At 46.2% G+C, this 20,845-nt stretch overlaps 1 protein-coding gene across 8 annotated transcripts in view; it reads left to right on the top strand.

Moving 5' to 3' along the window:
- Positions 1 to 20,845, top strand: part of SEMA5B (semaphorin 5B) — a 372,195-nt gene that overhangs the window by 69,300 nt on the left and 282,050 nt on the right. The window contains exon 1 of one of the 8 annotated variants that reach the window (XM_075933118.1): positions 5,933 to 6,038. The exons of 6 other annotated variants lie outside the window; for them this stretch is intronic. The gene's annotated coding sequence lies outside the window, so the exon portion shown is untranslated. Of the gene's footprint in view, positions 1 to 5,932; positions 6,039 to 20,845 lie in introns of those variants that run through there. One more of the 8 variants, XM_075933112.1, reaches the window with a different exon arrangement.

The raw sequence follows: 20,845 nt of genomic DNA, 5'->3' as shown, positions 1-20,845 counted from the left end.
GTTAAGCCAATGTGGTCTCTTGCCATACTTTTTATCTTTTCTATGAAATGGAATAGTTTGCTTTTGGGTCTTAATAATGGCCCTTTGAAAAACTGCCAACTCTCTTCAGTTTTTTCTTCTCTTAGTCTTGCTTCCCATGGGACCTTACCTAGTTTATTAAAATCTGCCTTCCTGAAATCCATTGTCTCTGTTTTGCTGTTCTCCCTTCTACCATTCCTTAGAATCATGAATTCTATGATTTCATGATCACTTTCGCCCAAGCTGCCTTCCACTTTAAAATTTTCAGTTCCTCCCTATTTGTTAAAATCAAATCTAGAACAGCTTCTACCCTAGAAGCTTTCTCAGCCTTCTGAAATAAAGAATTGTTTCCAATGCAGTCCAAGAACTTATTGGATAATCTGTGCCCTGCTGTGTTAGTTTCCCAACATATGTCTGGATAGTTGAAGTCCCCCATCACCACCAAATCTGCGCTTTGGAAGATTGTGTTAGTTGTTTTTTTTAAAAAAAGCCTCATTCATCTCTTCTGTCTGGGTAGGTGGTATGACATGACCCCTAGCATGACATCACCATTTTTTTTTATCCCTTTTAACCTAACCCAAAGACTCTAAACAAGTTTGTCGCCTATGTCCATCTTCACCTCAGTCCAAGTATATACATTTTTAATACAGTAAAACTCCAATAGTCTGGCATCCAACTGTTCGGCACTCCCGATACTCCGGCATCAAAATGCCAAGCGCTCCTGACCAGCTGATTAAAAAGCCTGCTGCTCAGCACACGTGCTGGCTGTAACCAGAGGGAGCATAAGGTTGTGGGAGGGGGGGAGGGAGTGCGATCCTGTTACAGTTCAGAGAAGAGCATTTTGCTTCAGCGAAGGGGAAAGGAAAGGGGAGAGGTAAGAGTATCAGGTTACAGGATGGAGAAGATGCCAAGAGGAAAGGGGAGGCGAGAGGGAGGGAGATTGTGTCCTGGTCAGCTGTTAAGCCATGCAGCTATACCGGACCTCCTGATTCTCCAGCAAATCTGAAAATCTGGCACCACCTAGGTCCAAAAGGTGCCCGATTATCGGAAGCCTACTGTATATAAGGCATCACCTCCTTCCTTCCCCCTCCCCTGCTTATCCTTCTTGAGCAAGCTATACCTTTTTATGATGGTGACCTCCTTTTGAGACGTACAGGAAAAAAAGCACTATATAAGAACTTGGTCTTAAGCGTATACAATTACAAGCTTTAAGTCATTGGAGATGGGCCTTTGAACCATGCACACCCGATTGGGGCATTCATTTTCACCACCAGGTCCCCACCAATTAAAGAAGAAGGATTCAGTACAGGTCTGTTTTAAGACTGGTGGCTTTAGAGCCGCGAATTACAGTTTTTGGCAACCCCTATTTCCCCTTTGTTCACACTTGCTTGAATTTTGTATATGCATAGTTATTAAATAATGCTTAACACTTACAATAACCCTTTATATCTCCAAAGTGCTGTACAAACACTAACTAATTAAAGAGACACACTCAACCTAGAAATAATGCTTCTGTCTGAAATCTGATTTTTCTCTTAGGGCCCTTACAAATAACACTTGAGACTGTTATGATAACAAGAGCTATGAAGAAAACAAGGGGATAATTTTCCCCCCTTCCTTTTTGTCAAAATTTGGATTTGATGGAAATTTTGGGACCAGCTATAACTAACTGTAAAAGAGAATAAAAGAAAAATAATACTCCTCAGTTTGCTTATTTTGTACCTTTGACAGTACTTTGTATAGAGTCATTTTGCATGCTTCCTGCCCTGCATAGTCTACCAGTCCATTTCCCCCTTTGGTTTGTGTGTGTGTTTCATGCAGAAAGAAAAAGAGAGGAAAAACATGGGGAAATGTGAGTTCAGGGGCACAGAAACTGTCAGGGTTTTTCCAGGGTAGGTGTGAAGTTGGAAACTACTTGAAATTCTCTTGTGAAACTGACTATGGTTCAAGGTGGTGTTGGGGCTCAGAACACTCCTGTGAGATAAATAATTTAGACAGAGAAAGGTGAAGAGTGTCCAGTAACATACAGAAAACCAGCTTTGGCCTTGGGGTGGCTGGGTATGACTTGATTGAAGGCAATGTAATGGCAGCTATTTGTACCAGGGTTGAATTTAGCCCAGAGAGTGAGTGGCAGAGCTAGGATTAGACCCTAGTTCCCAATTGCCAATCTTACATTTAGTGCAGTAGATTATGCTCAAGAATGTTTATAAATCTCTGTGGCTTTACAGTTTAAATCTTCAGTACATCATAAAATAGATAGCTGTCTCTAAATTCCCAAGGCAGAGCTTTGCAGTTGTGCTATGCTGAGACTAATGCTTGGAGTTATGTTTTGTCTTTGCCTCCTGTTGGTTCACCCCCTCCTGCCCTTTTTGCTTTGAGACATAGGTTTGACCAAATCTAGAAACTCAAAACTGAAGTTTAAACAAATTTTGCCTGATTTTAGGTTGAATCCATATGATGCTTTGAGGTTTATAAGTTGTCCATCTAAACATGTATGTTGTTTGGAGATAGCGACCAAGTTTTAAAAGTTTGAATCAGGACGGTTAAGGCAGAGTCTTAGAGGAAAGTTTTATTGAGAGTTGAGCAGTTGTTTGACCAGTGGAAGCTCAATGATGGGTGGAAGCTAACAGCAATTGCTTTCTCAGCCAAGAACATCTTTTCCCACTAATGTGTGTAAGAGTGAGCCCTGGCTTGATCATTCGTTTTGGGGGCTGTCGCAAAAAGGGTTCCAAAATTGAAAGTCAGGTCCTGAAAAGAGGGAAATGGGTGGATGTGAGTGGAGGATGATCATCCCATGTTTAGAGCAGGGTGGAAATTGTGTGAACCCTGGGAGATGTTTTGGAAAAACTTGGCTTAAGTTTAGGGTTGTTAACAAAAGGAGAAACTAGGCAAGTTTTGCCTCATTTTGGGTTTTATGTAGGTTCAAAGTTTGGGAATGTTTAAATCTGGGGGTTTGATTAACTCTTCAGAGAGAGTGGTAAGTTTACACTTTGATCTAAAATTGTCTACAATTCTGAGATGTTCAGATCTCTAATTGTTTGGTTTTGGTTTTGCCTGGTTTCAAGGCTTTGGTGAAAGAGCCAGAACTTCTAAGCTCATGTCCTTAATTAATTTTTGTTTTTTGGAAAATAAAATGAAAATGTACATGCTTCATTTAAGCATCATTGCTTTGTGGTAGGGCTGGGAATGAGAAGCTCAGTATGCAGGCTGCCCTGGGGAGAGAAGACTATTCCAGCTCCCTCTCACTGCAGCAGCTCGGGGCCAGGTGAGAAGCACCTTTCCATGCTTCTCTGCCAGAGTAAGGAATGCAGCAAACTGTGGACTTTTCCTTCTCTCCTTGATGAAGGGGAACAGCAAGCAATATTCCCTTAGGACCTGGGAGAGTGAGAGGCTTGGGGCTGGGGCAGTCCCCAACCGGGAAGGGTGAGCCCACAGCCAACCCCTTTCACTTGCCTGGTGATTCTGTCTTTTTTCTGTATGGTTTTCTGAGAAACCGTCTCATTCCAGGCACATGCCATTTTCCTGGCACAACCAAACCCTTAGCTTGCTTTAAGTTATGATAAGAGGAAGCGGTGTACTGAATGTGGTGGTCCTAGTTCTTACCATTTAGGAGGAGTTCTTGAACAGACATACACAGACAGACCATCTCAAATATATAGTAGTTGCGGGAGGGAGAGATCGGATCAACAGTGTCCTCCAAATCCATTGCCAAGGGAGGATGTCAAACTCTTGTAGTTCCTTCTATTTGTCTCACTGCTTAAAGGGGAAATTGAGGTCACTGCTGAGTTGCCGGAAGTGCATAACAAGAAGTGTGTGGGGTCCCAGCAGCCACATGAGTTGATTGTGCTTTAAGGTCATCCCTGAGAGGCAGAGGTGACCACTGCAGGAATGAAGCACAGCTTTGGAATTAGCTACACTTCCAAAGAAAGGGCTGCGTATGTATTCAACACCACCCCCAATTAAAGCAATCAGGAGATGTGGGGCAGATCTCAGTTATTGGTGAGAAATAGGCATGTAAAATCCCAGTTAATCGGTTAAACCAGGATTTTCCAACCTATGGGTCGAGATCCAAATATGGGTCACCATTACATTTCAAAAGGGTTGACAAGTGTCTCCCCAGGTGGCTCTGCCTCCTCTCCTTCCCCCGTTTTTGAATTGCCTTGTGTCACCAAGTCTTCCTGAATTGTCAAAATACGTCCCCATCTGGAAAAGGTTGGGAACCGCTGGGTTAAACCTTAGGTTTTATCGGGTAACCGATTAAGTGGGGTTCCTGCTCCCAGCTCCTGCTCCCAGCCCCCCTGTGTGTGGGGGCAGCTCCTGGGTACCAGTTAACTGGTTACCCATTCACAACCCTAGTGAGAAACCGACTGGGGGGTAAATCAGCCCTTGCAGTCAGAGTGTCTACTTCCCTTTACTCTGATATAGGCTTGAAAGAGGGGGGACATTTTCCAAAGGTGAACAGCTTGCAAGGCTGAGGAAATGTGCTATTGTGATAAAGAAGCCTTTGACTGCCGTGAGGCTTCGTTAATTGCTGTAAAAGATGAGATGTTCAATAGTGCCTTCAGTCTTCCGTTCCACCTGGGCCTAGGTTGTAACTTTGACTTTCTGCTTTGTGCCACAGTGAAAGAATACCGTATATACGCGAGTATAAGCCGACCCGAATATAAGCCGAGGCACCTAATTTTACCACAAAGAACTGGGAAAAAATATTGACTCGAGTCTAAGCCTAGGGTAGGAAATGAGGCAGCTACTGGTAAATGTAAAAAATGAAGATAGATACCAATAAAATTACATGAATATTTATTTCAAAGAAAAACAATAACCTAGCTCTGTAAGTGGAAAAGGGGGTCAACAAAAACAATATGGTATCAAAAATACCGTAACTCCCGCTCAAAGTCCTCCCGCCAATCCAATGAGCCCCTGAAGGGCCGCCTGCAAGAAAGCGCCCAGCGCCAGCACCAGTCACACACGGGAACAGACGCTCGGACACTCGGCCCAACCAGCTCAGCCCCCGCCGCCCCCGCCCGGACCTTTCCCAGGCCAGAGCCCCTCTCGGCTGCTCCCCGATCCTCCCTGCCGGCGGCCCCGGGGTGAGGCCGCTGGCTCCAAGCAGCACCTGCGGGCGCACCCGCAACCCAAGCGGCCGGCAGAGGCTCCGAGCGCCCCGCGCAGCGACGGCCCCCGACACACGGAGCCCAGCCCGCTCCCGGCAGCGCCCCCCGCCCCGAGCGCCTCGGTTACCGGGGCCGGAGCTCCGGGCTCACGCGGCTAGACCCGGCCGGCGGCAGAGACGCGCTGAGCCCGTCCGCGAGCAGGAGGCTGACTCGAGCCACAAAAAATGTGCTGAAAAACTCGGCTTATACTCGAGTATATACGGTACTTCAATTTTCCCTTTGTCGTCTTTGAAAGTCAAAGATTATCATTCACAGATGTAAAAGATGGTCCTGTGATTGAGGTGCTAAACTAGGGCTTTGTCTATACTTACCAGTAAATCGGCACTTCTCTGATTTGATGCAGCGGGTGTTGATTTAGTGGAGCCATTGAAGACATGCTATGGCCAAGTGCCAAGGGCCGAGTGCTTTCCCATTGACTCCAGTATGCCTGCTTCCTGAGAAGAGTAAAGTAAGATGATGGGAGACTTGTCTCGCATCAATGCAGCATGGTTTAGACATCGCAGAAAGTTGACCTAAGCTACATCAACTTCAATTACGTTGTTCTCATAACTAGAGTAGCATAACTGATGTTGACTTACTGCGGTAGTATAGATAAGGCCTGGGACTCAGGAGTTCTTGGTTTTATTCTTCGCTGTGCCACGGATTTACTGTGTGACTTTAAGCAAATGACTTCATCTCTGTCTCCATTCCACATCAGTAACATAATACCCTCCCACTCTTTTCCTGTCCTGTCTATTTAGATTCAAAACCTTCAAAGCAGTTGCCTAGCACAGTGGGATGCCCATGTGATACAAATAATAACACTACTGTGGTATTTACTTAGAGAAGACTATCCTGAAACTTGAGGTATGCTTCTGATATTCAGGGGTGTTTTCTAAAGACAGTGGGTCTAACTTTTGGGACAATTTGTGCTCAAATCTCCTCTGTAGCACCGGGACTCACTGTTGCAACATTGCACTGTCAGCATGTGGTGATGTTACTTGAGTGATGGGAGTGTGTTATGAAACCTTCACAATCTCTAAGGCTATGTCTAGACTACATCCCTCTGTCGGCAGAGGGATGTAAATGAAGCACTTTGAAAGTGCAAATGAAGCCGGGATTTAAATATCCCATGCTTCATTTACATAATCACGTAATGGCGCTCTTTTGAAAAATCGCTATTTTGAAATTGAAACCACAGTCTAGAGGCAGTTCTTTCGAAAATGGGGCACATTTTTGAAAGATGAGGTTTACAGTGCTTCATTTACATCCCTCTGTTGACAGTAACTGGGTGAAAATTCACCTGAATCAAATTTGATTGTATCCCCACAACTTGAGCCTGGCTCCCTTAAAGACTTGCGAAGGTTCTCAACCCCTGAAGTAATTCTGTGATGTGTTCCAGACAGAAGAGTGGTTTACCACTTAGGGGAGAAGCCATAGTAATCTTCATGGATGTGTAGACTGATGCTAGGCAAATCCGAGGGTTCTGAGATATCACGGAAATTTTGCTTAGGGTTTCTTTCAAAGGAAAACTTCAGAGACACAGTGTCACTTGGACCCAGAACTGGAAAGAATTTCAGTCAAATCCCTGTGTCCTGACACTGCTAAGTTTTGCTGGGCTGTAATTAGGAGATGGTGTATAACTATTCCCTGTTGCTGTAACTATCATGACATTGTGGTGATGTTATTGATTTGTTTCCAGTAGAAACTGCTTTCCAAACAGAAAATAAATCTCTGTAGGGCAAAGGATCATGTTAATCCAGCAGCAAGACAAAACAGGGGTGAAAGATAGGGGGAATGGGAGTACTACACATATAAAATGGGAAGATGATGGTTGACCAGATCTCAATGATGAAACAAATTTAACGGCAGAATAGTTTAGAAAATTGTATGTCTATAGAAAATGTCCTTTCACCTTACACCCATGCTGCTCTGGTGACACACAGGACACACAGCTCTGTGGTAAAGGCACTTGCCATGGAATTGTTCCGTATAAAATGAGAAATGGCTCAGAACTCAGATGCTACACACTTCTGAAATCTGTTCGAGTCTTCGTGTGGAACATTTTAAGGGATTTTGCAGGGGTTTGTCTTCTTTGATTCAGACTTGGCATTAGTCCTATCATAGCTCTGATCAGCAGCCTCCCTCTGGCTAATGGGACTTAAACAATAGTACTTAAGAGGGAAGTTACTGTGTTAAATAACAAAGTCACATAAAGAATTTACCTCCAGCTGTGCGTAACCATGTTGCTATAATTCCATCAAGGCGTGCTGACAGTGACATCAGAAATTGTGAGTGCCAAACTACAGTGTCTTGTTGATCTCCTCAGCACTTACAGATTTGTAGCCTTAGTCTGTGTACATTTATAGAGGGTTGTTCATTTCTTTCAGTCCCTTAAAAAGGGGTCTGTAAGTATGACAGATGCCACATTGGTGTCCCCTGGAGAATGAAGCCCTCTGCAACTCCATGAAGCAGAGAAGCAATGCAAGCGACTCTCAATGTGTCCGAAACTTCACCTAGATCTGACGAAGTGGGTTTTGCCCATGAAAGCTCATGATGATACTATAGATTTGTTAGTCTCTTCGGTGCCACAGGACTATTCATTGTTTTTAAAGTTACAGATTAGCACGACTGCCCGTCTAAGACACATCTAGGTATGTGAGACTAGTTCCATCTGAGAGTGCGTCTACACTGCAGCATTTTTCTGGGAAAATGGCCATTTTCCTGGAAAAACAATACTTGCGTCCACACTGCCATTGAGTTCTTTCGACAGAAAGTCGAAAGAACGGAGGGGTTTTCCAGACGGTGGTAAACCTCTTTCTATGAGGAAGAAGCCTTTTTCCGAAAAAGCATTTTCGGAAAAAGGCGTGTGTGGACGCACAAGAGGGAGCTCTTTCATAAGAAGAGGCCTCCAGGAAATAACACAGGTGCCCTGGTGGCCACTCCATCCATACTATTCACGCTGTCTTTCAGAAAAGCACATTGCTTTTTCATTGCACTTTTTCTGTGTGGATGCTCTCTTTCAAAATAAGCTTTTCCAGAAGATTTCTTCCAGAAAAGCTCCTTCCGAAAGAAGCTTGAAGTCTAGACATAGCCTTATAGGCTCATGGGTCTCTTGGTGAAGACCTCAACTATGGGTATGAACTACTATGAGCTGTCATTGCTTCTGGCTGTGGGGCCACCTGCCTGTTGAGAACTGGGTGGGAATCAGTGACTTCCGTAATGCTGTATATCAGACTCTCACAGTTCCTGCTCAGGGTCTCTATTGGACTGTCTAAATGCTGATGGAACCCAGAGGGGAGCACGCCCATGTCTGCCTAGGTGGCAGTGTGAGCCAGTAATCTTAGGGTGGAGTCGGTAGGTGGAATGAAGCAGGGAGAGGGAAAGGCCTCTGATAAGATTCTATTGAGCCCTGTGGCAGGCCAGGCTGTGGAAGGCTGTCTTGTGTAATGAGGAAATGATTGGTCTGCGGATGATTCGGTGTGCGGAGCTCTCCCACTCTGCTCTGAGCCGCCAGAATGGGATGGTTGGAGATTGCTGGTGCAGAAAAATCATAAGGCTCAATAGTTTTTCCTTGCTCTGCCAGGGGAGGTCAAAGTGCCCTGCTTTCAGACACGCCCTAGGAGCTGCGAGAGCTGCCCAGAACCAGATTTCACCCCCCCCCCCTTGGAAGGAAACACATCCTCCCTCACTGGGAAAGCATTAACCCTTAGAGGACCTTCCTTTGGCCCCAACAGGACCCCAGCTGCTTTTCCCTGGACTCTCCCAGGAACTCCCCTCTGCCTTGTTCATATCCACATGCACTCAAAGCACTGCACGCTGGTCTCCCCACTCTGAAAAGCCAGATGCCTCCTCTCCCTTCCTGACTCCACAGAGCTGCTAACCTGCTCTGACCAGCTCCTTGTTTCGCTCTGCTTCCCTGAACGTGTTCTCCTGGCAGATCTTCTCTTTGTTTGTGTCCAGCTTGAGCATTGGGTTGAAAGCCGGTAGCAGAACAGGTGGAAGACCTGGGCAGGGATCTGGAAGGTGTGTGAATTGTTCTGAGCTTACTCTAGTCAAAAGGGGGTAAGTCATTTCGCTTCTCAGGTGCCCTGGAATCTTTCCCTCCCTTCTAGCATAGTGATTCCCTGCCTGACTTGCACAAGTGATTACAAACTGCAGGCAGGGAGCTGTTCCAGCCCTGCAGGGGGCTTGCTACGGACAGGGGCTGCTCTTGTCCAGAGCAGCCTCTGTCCCTGGCGGGCCTGGGTGACCAGCAAGCAGGGGCTACTCTGGTGGGGGCTGGCAGCCGGCAGCATCCCCAGCCTCAGCGTGGGTGTGCGACCTGCTCCAGCTGGGCTAAAACAGTCCCTAGTCCAGGATCCTGCTTTAGTCGGTTAACCGCTGGGCAATCCTAATGTTTAACCGGTTAACTGATAAACTGGGATTTTTACATCCCTAATTTCAGTTATCTCTTGGGGCTTGATTCTCGTTAGCTCCTCACCTGGGTAGTGTGTTTACACTTCACGCTGCCTTAAACGACTACACAAAGAAAGAATCTGTCTCGGTCAGCAGAGAGAGTCCCAGGAACAAAGGAGTGACCTGAAGATGGGTCCAGTCCTTCGGCTTGTGAATGCACCTTTACCTATCTCCTCAGCACTTTCTCGGGATCAGCGGGATCAGCACCGACTCACTGAAAGAAATCACTTCCTTATGTGCTGTAAGTGGATATTTATTGGCGGACAGCTCAGTTCATGTTCCTGCCGAAGGAATTTTGGCCAGCGGCAGTTTCTGAAGTGGCAAACAGAAAGAAAAGAATGCAGACGACAGGGAGAACCAAGGTCCATCCAGGAATATTTTCAGGCTTTTTTCCCCTCATCCATTTAAAAATGGCCTCTAGCCAGGGCATCTCTGTCAGGAACCGAATTGTATCTAGTAGACTGTTCATAGAAATCAACTATAGTGATTTGCTTAGGATTATAGGTATGGTCAGACTGGGTCAGATCCATGGTCCATTTGGTTCTGTACCTCGTCTCTGACATTTACTGAGTAGCACCAGATACTTCAGAAGGTGCAAGAAACCCTATAGTAGGCAGATGGGTACTAACTTGCTCACAGTGAAGGTCTCATCCTAACCTTCAATATTTATGAGTTAGGCTCAAGCCAGGAAGCATGTGGATTTTTTTTTTTACCTCCCTTCCAAAATTCCTCTTTTTAATTTTTTGGCTAGCATTAATTAGTACAGTTCTGGATGTTCTTGTTTAAAGATTCTTTGCATCTTGCTAAGTTCATGTGGCAATGAGTTCCAAAGCCTAATAAAAAGTAATAGGGTAAAAAAAGGCAGCACAATATACTGGGAGTCAGATCGTCTGTGTTCTCTTCCTGGTTCTATTGCTGACTTGCTGTATCATCTTGGGCAAATCATTTACCTTGCCTCAGAATGCCTTCTGCAAAATGGGAGTGTTAGTTTTCACTGGTCTCATAGGAGTGCTGTGAGGCTGCATTAATCTCAATGCAATGCTTTGATATTCATGACTGAAAGTTGTTATTATATAGTCTGAAAGATCACATGGTATTTCCTAGGAACTCAGCTACTGGGAGCTCTGTGTTCAGATGGCTGCATGGCCTGCTTTCTATTTTTGTTTCATGCATTACATTTTGGGAGCTTTAGGGCTTATGTCTTACATACTTGGAGAAAAGTGATGTCCAGATTTGTGCTGTTACCTCTTAGCTTGTTTGTATTTTTGGCATGTACAGAAAACATGTTGATTTTGCAACAGAGATGAGCAACCAAAACAAGCAATTCCACTTGCAGACAGCCCAATCTGGGCTCAGAATTATCCAGCAGCTTCTCTCTCACTTCCTCTATCTCCCAGCACAGTCTTTTGTTCTTACATTCTGCCTGCCTCCATCAGCTCCTTGGCATTTTCTGTTCTCATTACATGGCTTTGTCCTAGTCAGCATGTGAAGTGCTTAACCCACACCTCCCCCTTAGCATACTGTGTGGTTCTGCTTTTAACCCTTTCTGTGCAGAGCTTCCATCTCCCGTATTTGTACCAATAATTCATAACACACATTTCATTAGCACCTTTGCCATGATTCTGCTTTGCAGTCTGCAAATTCCACAGCGGCTCTTTCTCCAGAATGTTTTCCCTGTCTCCCCTATTGACATAATTTCTTTTCAACCTCCTCCCTGAGGAGACACTGTTCATTCACTGATGTATGGAAGCTTTATATCTTTCCTAGCTTCCCTGGGTTTTCATAGCAGGGGCATCATTTCCCCTCTTGGCCCCTGTCTTCCCTAGACACTTATACTTTGCATTTCATTTAAATTCTCTGCCTCTTAAGTCATTTCTCCCCCAACACCATCCTTTTGTCTTTTCTGTCTTGTTTCTTGCTTTCCCAGTCCTGCTCTGCCTTCTCCTACACAGAAAAATAGAGATTGGGCCTGTCTTTTTAAATTGTTGCTATAGAATTTATAGGATGCTTAAATGCTTTTCTCCTACAGCATGTTATTTTTTATTACATTCTGTAGATTTTAGGATCACGTCTGTATAGCACTATTGCAATTCTACCTATTGGTTTCATCTCTATTAAATACTGTAGGACTTTTCTGTAAGCATAGCTATGCAGACACAAGAGAAATATTGACTTTTACTTTTCATCTTCAAAGTGCTTTCCAAATATTAATCTTCACAATAGCCCTGGGGACTGAGTAAGTATTGTCATCATTTTCACAGATGGGAAACTGACACACAGAATACTTTAACCAAGGGCAAAAAAAAAAAAAAAAAAAAAAAGGGAAGTCCTTTACTTGTACTTCTAGAGAAAGGTTTGGATAAGTATTCATTTATTTTTCTCCTCTAGGTATGTTGTTCTGTAAAACTTGCTCCTATGCACGGGCACCTCTGCCTTCCCTGGATGGAATCCTAAGTTGTCAGCATTATGTCATGAGCCCCATATGTCTACACTGGCACGTTTTGTCGACAAAAGCTGCCTTTTGTTGACAAAACAATGAGGGTATGTCTACACTACAATGTTAGTTCGAACTAACGGATGTTAGTTCGAACTAACATTCATAGCCGCTACACTAGCACTCCGCTAGTTTGAATTTGAATCGAACTAGCGGAGCGCTTAGTTCGAACTAGGAAAACCTCATTTTACGAGGATTAAGCCTAGTTCGAACTAGCTAGTTCGAATTAAGGGGTGTGTAGCCCCTTAATTCGAACTAGTGGGAGGCTAGCCCTCCCCAGGTTTCCCTGGTGGCCACTCTGGCCAACACCAGGGAAACTCTATGACCCCCTCCCGGCCCAGGACCCCTTAAAGGGGCACGGGCTGGCTACGGTGCCCGTGCCAGGTGCAAGCCTGCCAGCACCCAGCCAGCAGACCCTGCACCTGGCACGGCACAGAGCCACCCACCCGATGTCCCCCAGCCCACCCCCTCTTCCTGGGACCAGGCTGGCGGCTCCCGGGAGCTTGCCCTGGTCCGCAAGAGGTGGGCACCTTCCTGGGCTAGTGCAGACATTGTGGACCTTGTCCACGATCTCCGCACTAGGCACAGGAAAGTGGCCGTCTAGGGCAGGAGAGCTGCCAGCCTGGCCACCCAGGAGCAGGTGTGCATGAAAATCAAGGGGGTCCACTGAGACCCCCGACCCTGAGCCCTGAGCTTACAATGGCCGTCCTGGGTCAGACCAAAGGTCCATCTAGCCCAGTAGCCTGTCTGCCGACAGCGGCCAACCCTAGGGACCCTGGAGGGGATGGACCGAAGACAGTGACTAAGCCATTTGTCTCTTGCCATCCCTCTCCAGCCTTCCACAAACCTTGGGCAGGGACACCACTCCTACCCCCTGGCTAAGACTACTCCATGGACCCAACCTCCATGACTTGATCTCACTTCCCTTTCAACTCTGTTCTAGTTGTAGCCTTCACAGCCTCCTGCAGCAAGGAGTTCCACAGGTTAACTATTTGCTTTGTCAAGAACAACTTTCTCTTACTAGTTTCAAGCCTGCTACCCAGTCCTTTCCTTTGGTGTCCTCTAGTCCTTCTTTATGGGAACTCATGAAGAACTTTTCGGAATGCACCCTCTCCACCCAACCCCTGCTTTTAGAGACCTCTATCCTGTCGCCTCTCCGTCTCCTCTTTTCTAAGCTGAACAGTCCCAGTCTCTGTAGTCTCTCTTCATCTGGGACTTGTTCCCAACCCCTGATCATGTTAGTTGCCCTCCCCTCCCCTCTCCCAGCCTTTCTCTTCCCCTCTCCCACCTCCTTTTCCCAGTCTCCCCCAGTTTTGTTCAATAAAGACAGAGTCAATGTTGGAAGAAACGTTATCTTTATTTTGTACATCAATAAGAAGGGGGGCTAGGGAAGGGTAAGTGGAAGGAGGTGAGGGAGGAATGGGGTACGAGCCCCCGATGGGGAGGACTGGGCTGGCTCTGCGGGCTTCTGGGGGTGGAAGCTCTCCTGCAGCCCCCCAATTGCCCCCTCTCCCCAGATGGCAGCCTGCGGCAAGTGCAGCCGGGCTGATGGCCGAGTGCTGTGATGTGCCCAGTGTGGGTACTCCGGGCAATCCAAGCCAGGACTGCCTTGCAAGCGGGGCACCCCTTAGAACTGTGTGTCCGGGGTGGGGGTTGGGACCCTTTAAGCGCAGCCCTTGGCTAGCCTGAGACAGCATCTCCACGCTCTAAGTCCTCCTCTGATGCCCTGCCGGCACTGCTTCCGGCCATCCTTAAGCCCTGTTCAGGGTCCACTCAATGTGGACTTGCTAGTTCGAATTAGCAAAACGCTAGTTCGAACTATTTTTTAGTTCTAGACGCGTTAGTTCGAATTAGCTTAGTTCAAATTAACTAATTTGAACTAAGTTAGTTCGAATTAGCGCTGTAGTGTAGACGTACCCAGAGAGGGTTTACACTGCAACGTGACTTTTTTTTGGGGAAAAACATGCAGTTTTGTTGACAAAAAGCTTCTACCCCTGCAAGAAGCTTTTGTCTTTCCCCTCCCATTATTGTCGACAGAGCCAGCATAGAGTCTGCTGTTTGTTTTGTTGAGAGAACTGGTCAGTATCCCACGATGATGGCTGTGCTCAGTGTTTTCTGAACTCTGCTGCACCCCTCCCCTTTCAAAACTCCAGGAAGTATCTGACAACTGAGTGAGCTGCTCTCTTTGGGGGACAAAGAACAAATTATTGGAGTGCTTCTGTTCTGCACTACACTGGAAACACTGTGGCAGGTAGACTGCTGCTGCAGGGGCAGGGCGGGAGGGACTGCTGCTTTGACAAGGGATGTGACTAGTGACTCCTCTAGTTGCTTCCCCTCCCTCCCCCCATTGCTGCCTGTGTCAGAGAGAGGTAGCAAGCGAGCAGGATTGCCAGGTGTCCAGTTTTGAACCGGACAGTCCAGTATTTCAGCTTTCTGTTCGGGAAACAAATTGAGAAAATATAAATGGGGAAATATAAATGTCCGGTATTTTATAAATAAGATGTAATGTAGATTTTGATGTCAAGTATGTCTGGGATTTTTGTTGAAATACAAGCCGGAGGGAGCCGGAGCTGGTGCTGGGAGAGCTGGCTTAAAAGCCGGTTTCCCCGCCCCCCCCAGCATTATCTCCATGGGGAGGGAAAGGATGCTGTGTGGAACTGGCAGCGCTTCTGCCTTTGAAATGTAGCAAGAGCGGGCTCTTGCTACATTTTCAAAAGCAAAAGTGTGGCGGGGAGCATGGGGCTCTTGAACGTTTCAAAAGCAGGGAGCATGGTGCCAGCAGGGGGCTGCTTGAGTCCCCTGCTGTCTCCATGCTCTTCGCGTTGCTTCTGCCTTTGAAATGTAGCAAGAGCTGGTAGGGATCTTGCTACATTTCAAAGGTGGAGGCGCCCTTATCGACTATTCGATTAGTTGATTAATCTACATTTAACATCCTAGCTTTGACATTCCTCAGCATGGAGAGCTCAGCTCCCAGGGAATCCCAAGAAGTACGGAGATCAACTCTGATTTCCCCTAATACTGCACTGTGCGATGCTTACCCGCATTGCTTTGCTCTGTTGAGAGGGTGCTAGCAATGTAGCCATGAAATGTTGACAACGGGAAGCAGAAAAAACAGTTTGACCTGTTTTCACTTTTCACAACTTGTGCATGTTGATGGCACTTCTGTAGCCAAACCTTATCAGTGTAGCCATAGCCTAAATGAAGATGGAAAGTGGTGGCGGTTGTTGCCTGCATTTGCATCTTGAGGATTTGAAGAAATTTGTGATTCTTTTTGTGTGCTGCTTTTTGGCATGGAGTTGCTCCACTTTGTCAAGTTTCATTAATCAATAATGAGAGGGTATATGAAGGGTATGGTGCCTACTAAAGGGGAAGTCAGTGACCAAAATGAAAAGTTTCAGTAACATTTAATCAGAAGACAGTTCCAGTTTCTTTCTTTTGGCTCCTGGAAGAGAAGTGCCATCCGCTAACTATTGTCAATGTGCTCAGAACGTCATGCGGAAATTGTATCCGCCCGTAAGTGTCAGATAGGTCTGCTGCTACCTGAACAATGTAAAATCTCTCAGTCTCTCAGCTCCAGATTCCATCTGATCAAATGCTTTGGAATCTGATGCCATTACCTTCTGAAAGGGAGAGATGACTTGAATTACAGCCTGTCTCAGTGAGATGTGTCGCAGTCTTGCGTGAGTAGAACTTTCAGGCATAATCCAGGAATGCAGAACTGGCTCCTGGTGTCACCAAATAGTTGGGGTCCTTCCCAGAACAGACTTTTCTTCCCACCTTCCTCTAACCTCTGGGGCAGATTCTCCATCTACTAGAGTTGCTCCTCCTGATGTACTCCCTTTCCTGAGACTTGAATCTTTCTTTCACATGTGACATCCCAGCTGGGCTCAGCAGAAAGCTATACTTTGCCACTTCCTGTTACCTTGCCCTAATCCATCTCTGACATTATCTTTGCTAATTGAGCAACGGTGCTGCATAGTATATTGCTGGGTATGTGTGATAAACTCATGACTTCAGCATGTTAAATGACAGTATGTACAATGTGGGTTAAGACCTACGATATTTTTAGTTCTCTGTTCACCTACTGGGTTCTTCACTGTATTGTTCTGGGAAATGGAGTTGCTGAGTAGCAGCGTTTGACTTGTCTCTTGGAAAGTTAGGTTTCCTGTCAGCTTTCGGAATTCTAGAACAACTTGTTTTCCCACTGGTAATGCGCTCAAGACTTCAGCTCCTGTTCACTTCACCAGAAGTTTTGCCTATCTGCCCAGTCCTGAAACTGCCCCTTAAGTGTCATATTTAAAAGATAGGCAAGGTGATGTCTTTTACTGGACTAGCTTCTGCTAGGTGAAAGGGACAAGCTTTCAAGCTCTACAGAGGTCTTCCACCTTGTTTCTGTCATTTCCTGGGGCCAATCTGACTACAACAGCACTTCAAACCATGTTTTTAAAAATAATGGTGTTAGGCTACCGATTTAAATTGAGCCTGGGCAGTAGGCACAAAAGTCTTAGTCATCTGGCTGCATGGATGCTTTAGTTCAGTGGTTCTCAACAAAGGGGTACACGTATCCGTGGGTAAGCAGAGGTCCTTTAGATATTATCCCAGGCATTAACTAAATCAATGCAAACTAAAATTTCATACAATGACTTGTTTATACCAGGGAATATACTATACATTGAAATGTATGTACATTATTTATAGTAGTTTTACTTACTTTCTCATTTTTACCTTATAATTATAAAGTAAGCAGGTTTTCAGTACTAGTGTGCTGTGATACTTTTTGTATTTTTTTTGGCCTGATGTAGTAAGCAAGTACTTTTTAAGGGAAGTGAAACCTGGGGTGGGGAAAGGGGTGCATAGGATAAATTTGGCCCCTGCAAGCGGTACAGTAGTTTGGAAAGAGTGAGAGTCACTGCTTTAGTTAGTTCCTGATAGTTCACAGGGGGGGAAAAAAACCCTGGTGGTGCTAGTTGTCAGTTCAGTGGAGAAGCCATGTATTGGTTTAACTTTGAAACTTTTGCCCCTGGAGTTTATCCCTCCAAAACAGGACTGGAACATGCAAGGGCAGTGTGGAAATGCCGGCATTGGAGCTGTCCACGTGCTCTGTTCCAGATTAGAGGTCCTGAAGTTGAAAGGCTCCAGTGCCAAGCTCCTGGCAAACCAGTTCTCTGATCCTCTAATCTACATTTGAGAGTAAGGCGGCTTTAGGATTATGGCATCTGATTTCTGGACAGGTGATATGGATTCCATTCCTAGCTTTGCCACAGACTTCCTGTGTGGCATTGAGGAGCAGAGTGCTTGTTCGCAGTGTTGAAAACCACAGATGTTCAAAACCCAATGAGTCTGGTCCCCAATACCATGAGATTGGTTTTAAAATCATGAGATTCAAATCCAGAGATCTTAATTCATGGTTCATCATTTCAGTCTTTTCTCTCCAGATCAGAGAACTAGAAACTATTTAAAAAGAAGGCTGAGATTTTCACATGGGAACATGACCGAATGAAAGGGATTTTTTTAAAATCACTGAATTGTGCAAAAGTACGGTAAAATCAGAAGAGCTGACCGACAACCCTGTGTAAATAAACCTTGTCCCATTATTTTTCATCATAATTCAGAAATAATGTATTTCTTTCTGTCTCTGTACAGCAGGGCCAGCTCTGTACGGGGGAAAGCATGGTGGCCGTCGTGTGTGTTAGGCTGCGGGGCTGTGCTGCGTGGCTTCTTTTTTAAAAATTTGCTCTGATTGGCCAGCCTTTTTTGGTCTCCATGGATTGGCCAGCTTTTGGGAGAGAATTGAAGGGGTCCGACAATGTTTTCTGCTCTGATGGGCAAAATGGCTGGGGCGATTCCTGATGTACCCTTTTATTATCAGCATGACTGAGGGAAAACAAATAAGCAAAGGGACTTGCTACAGCTACCTGAAGGTGAAGTGTCTTGTGCAATGGCGAACAGCATGGTAGTGGCAAAGCTGGGAAAGAACCTAACTCCTGAATGCCAGACTAGTGCCTGTAACATACGCCATCCTGCTCCTTGCTAAGGGCCTGGACATGCTGCCCTTTCTCACTTGAGTTATATGCTGAGTTCAGAGAGACTCCTTGAGTAAGAACTGTGTGTCTGAGTAATTTTATTCTTGCAGGATTAGTGCCATTATGCTTATATAAACAACCCCTTTTTATTTGCCGTTTAACTCGTATCTACAACTGTTAAGAGTGGTAGTACATTTAAAGAGGAGGCGTTCTTAAAAACAAAACATTCCCACCACCATCCCCAAGCTTTTCCTATTAAAACGAGACTACAATAATCACAGTTAGTCTTCTGGGGCAGGCAAGCTGTGGAATACAAGGCATTTGAGTGTCTATCAAGTTCATGGGAAAATGAGCCTGGAAGAGCAACAAATACACACTGTGACCTCTTGACTCTTAGCCCCGGAGCTATGATAAGTTTGCAGTAAGGCACTTGGTTCCAGACAGGAATTTTCATTGCTGTAGTGACGTAAATCACTGTCCGAATGAGGTCTCTAAGGCCTTTGCTAAGCCAGGATTTCTCAGAGCCACAGTTCCCAGGCCCCCCCCCCCCCACCAGTGACAGCACAAGTGGAAGCTGTAGGGTAGACAGGGCTCACTTGGCCTTATGCATTTTTACCACTGCGTCAAAGCAGCAGTGAACAAACAATGGTATAAAAGCCAGGAGTCTTTTCTACAATGTGTTCTCCACTGGTGGTTCTGGCTAGTTCTTTGCGTGCTTGTTCACATTGATTCCAATCAGGTGTGTGTATGCTGCATGCACAGACATTGGAACCTTTTTTCCTAGCAGCATCTGTCGAGTTGGCTGTGGAGTCTCCTGGAGTGGGGCCAAAATGGTACGCTTTATATATGACCCCACTGACTTGACCACCCCTTGTTTCCTTCTTATTGTCCGTGACGGCCTGGGAACACTGTTCACTTGCTTCCAACCACCCTCGCCTATTGTTTGTACTGCTTCAAGTTAAAGTTAGTTAGTTAGTAGTTAAGTTTACTAATGATTTTGAGGGTGGGGTTTATGTTTTGATTTGTTTTTAATTAGTTTCATCCTAGTATAGCTCCTTTGAGGTGGCTGGGTTCATCTGCCCCATTTCCCGCCCAAGGCTGGGGGCTATGCTACAAGTCTAAGGCTTCAAGGCTTTTGGTTCATGCCGTAAGCCTATGCCTATTAGCGACCCCCACAGTTCCTGTTGATGTTGCCTGGGGGAAATGAATCCGGTGGAACATTTGTAAAATCTGCAAGGCATTCAAGCCATGCATGACAAAAGAATCATAGAATCATAGGACTGGAAGGGACCTCGAGAGGTCATCGAGTCCAGCCCCCCGCCCTCAAGGCAGGACCAAGCTCCGTCTACACCATCCCTGACAGATGTCTATCTAACCTGTTCTTAAATATCTCCAGAGAGGGAGATTCCACCACCTCCCTTGGAAATTTATTCCAATATTTGACCACCCTGACAGTTAGGAATTTTTCCTAATGTCCAATCTAAACCTCCCTTGCTGCACTTTAAGCCCAGAAGGAGACTTTTTAATTAAGCTGCACTTAGTAGTGGTCCCCAAGCTCCCGGCCTGAGTTCATCAGTGCGGAGCGCTCCGGCATCAGTGCATGACACGATGCAGGCAAAGAGCTGTTAAGGAGCGAAGGCATGGCAAGTCCCCGGCACCGCAGTGAGAGAGCGCGCAAAGCGGCCACTCTTGCACAAGAACTTGCTTCCTGTCTACACTGGCCGTGTGTTCTTGCACAAGTACACTGACATTCTCATGTATGAAATCAGGGCTTCTTGCACAAGAACTATGATGCTCACGCTCAGGAATAAGCCCTTTTACGCAACTATTCTTGCGCAAGAGGCCAGTGTGGACAGGCAACATGAATTTCTTGCGCAAGAAAGCCCTGTGGTTAAAATGGCCATTGGCACTTTCTCGGGCAAGAGAGCGTCCACACTGCCATAGATGCTCTTGTGCAAAAGCACAGCTCGCACATGGCAGTGTGGACATGTTCTTGAACAAGAACTCTTGCACAAGATGTTCTTGTGCAAGAAACCACCAGTGTAGACATAGCCTAAGAGTTTCCTTACATGAGCAAAATGAATTTTGTATTGGGCACCAGTACTGAGTTTAGGTGGCTTGTTTGAATGTGCCACAGGGGCACCCAAGTTATTAATAAATATTTTTAAACCTTTACCTTTTTTCTCTGCTGCCATGTCTCCTCCCCTTGTTCCATCAGCTCTCCTGGTGCCTGCTGCCTCCCAACTCCTCCTCTGCTGTCCTGACTCCTGCCCTTCTCACTGTCCTCAGCCCTCCTGCAACCTGACCCCCTCCACCAGCCCTTCTCTCCTCCTTGTGCCCACTCCTTCAGTAGCCCCACTCTGATCATGTGAGCTACCACTCCTCATCCCCTCTTCTAACACCTCCCTCTACAAACCTGCCAGACCTTTTCCTTCCCCTTCCCCTCCGCACAAGCCCGTTCCTCTCCCAGCCCTTCCCTTCCCTTCTGCCTTCCACTTTGCGGGGCTGGAGTTTGTGCTCCGTCCCCGGACCCGCAACTCAGCCGCGTGGCACAACGCAGCATCCAGCAGTTTTAAAATCCCGGGCTGTGATGTTATGTCACGCCGGGGCGTCTCCCCGCTCACCGGTTTGAGCACGCCGCGCAGGGCAGCAGCAGCCAGTAAGGGTGAGCTCAGTGAAGTTGTGCACGGCAGGGCCGG

Source organism: Pelodiscus sinensis, chromosome 7 (assembly GCF_049634645.1).
Source record: "Pelodiscus sinensis isolate JC-2024 chromosome 7, ASM4963464v1, whole genome shotgun sequence".
Classification (NCBI taxonomy): Eukaryota; Metazoa; Chordata; order Testudines; family Trionychidae; genus Pelodiscus; species Pelodiscus sinensis.
Note: the sequence above shows the minus strand (reverse complement) of the source record. Positions and strands in the feature narration are given on the sequence as shown.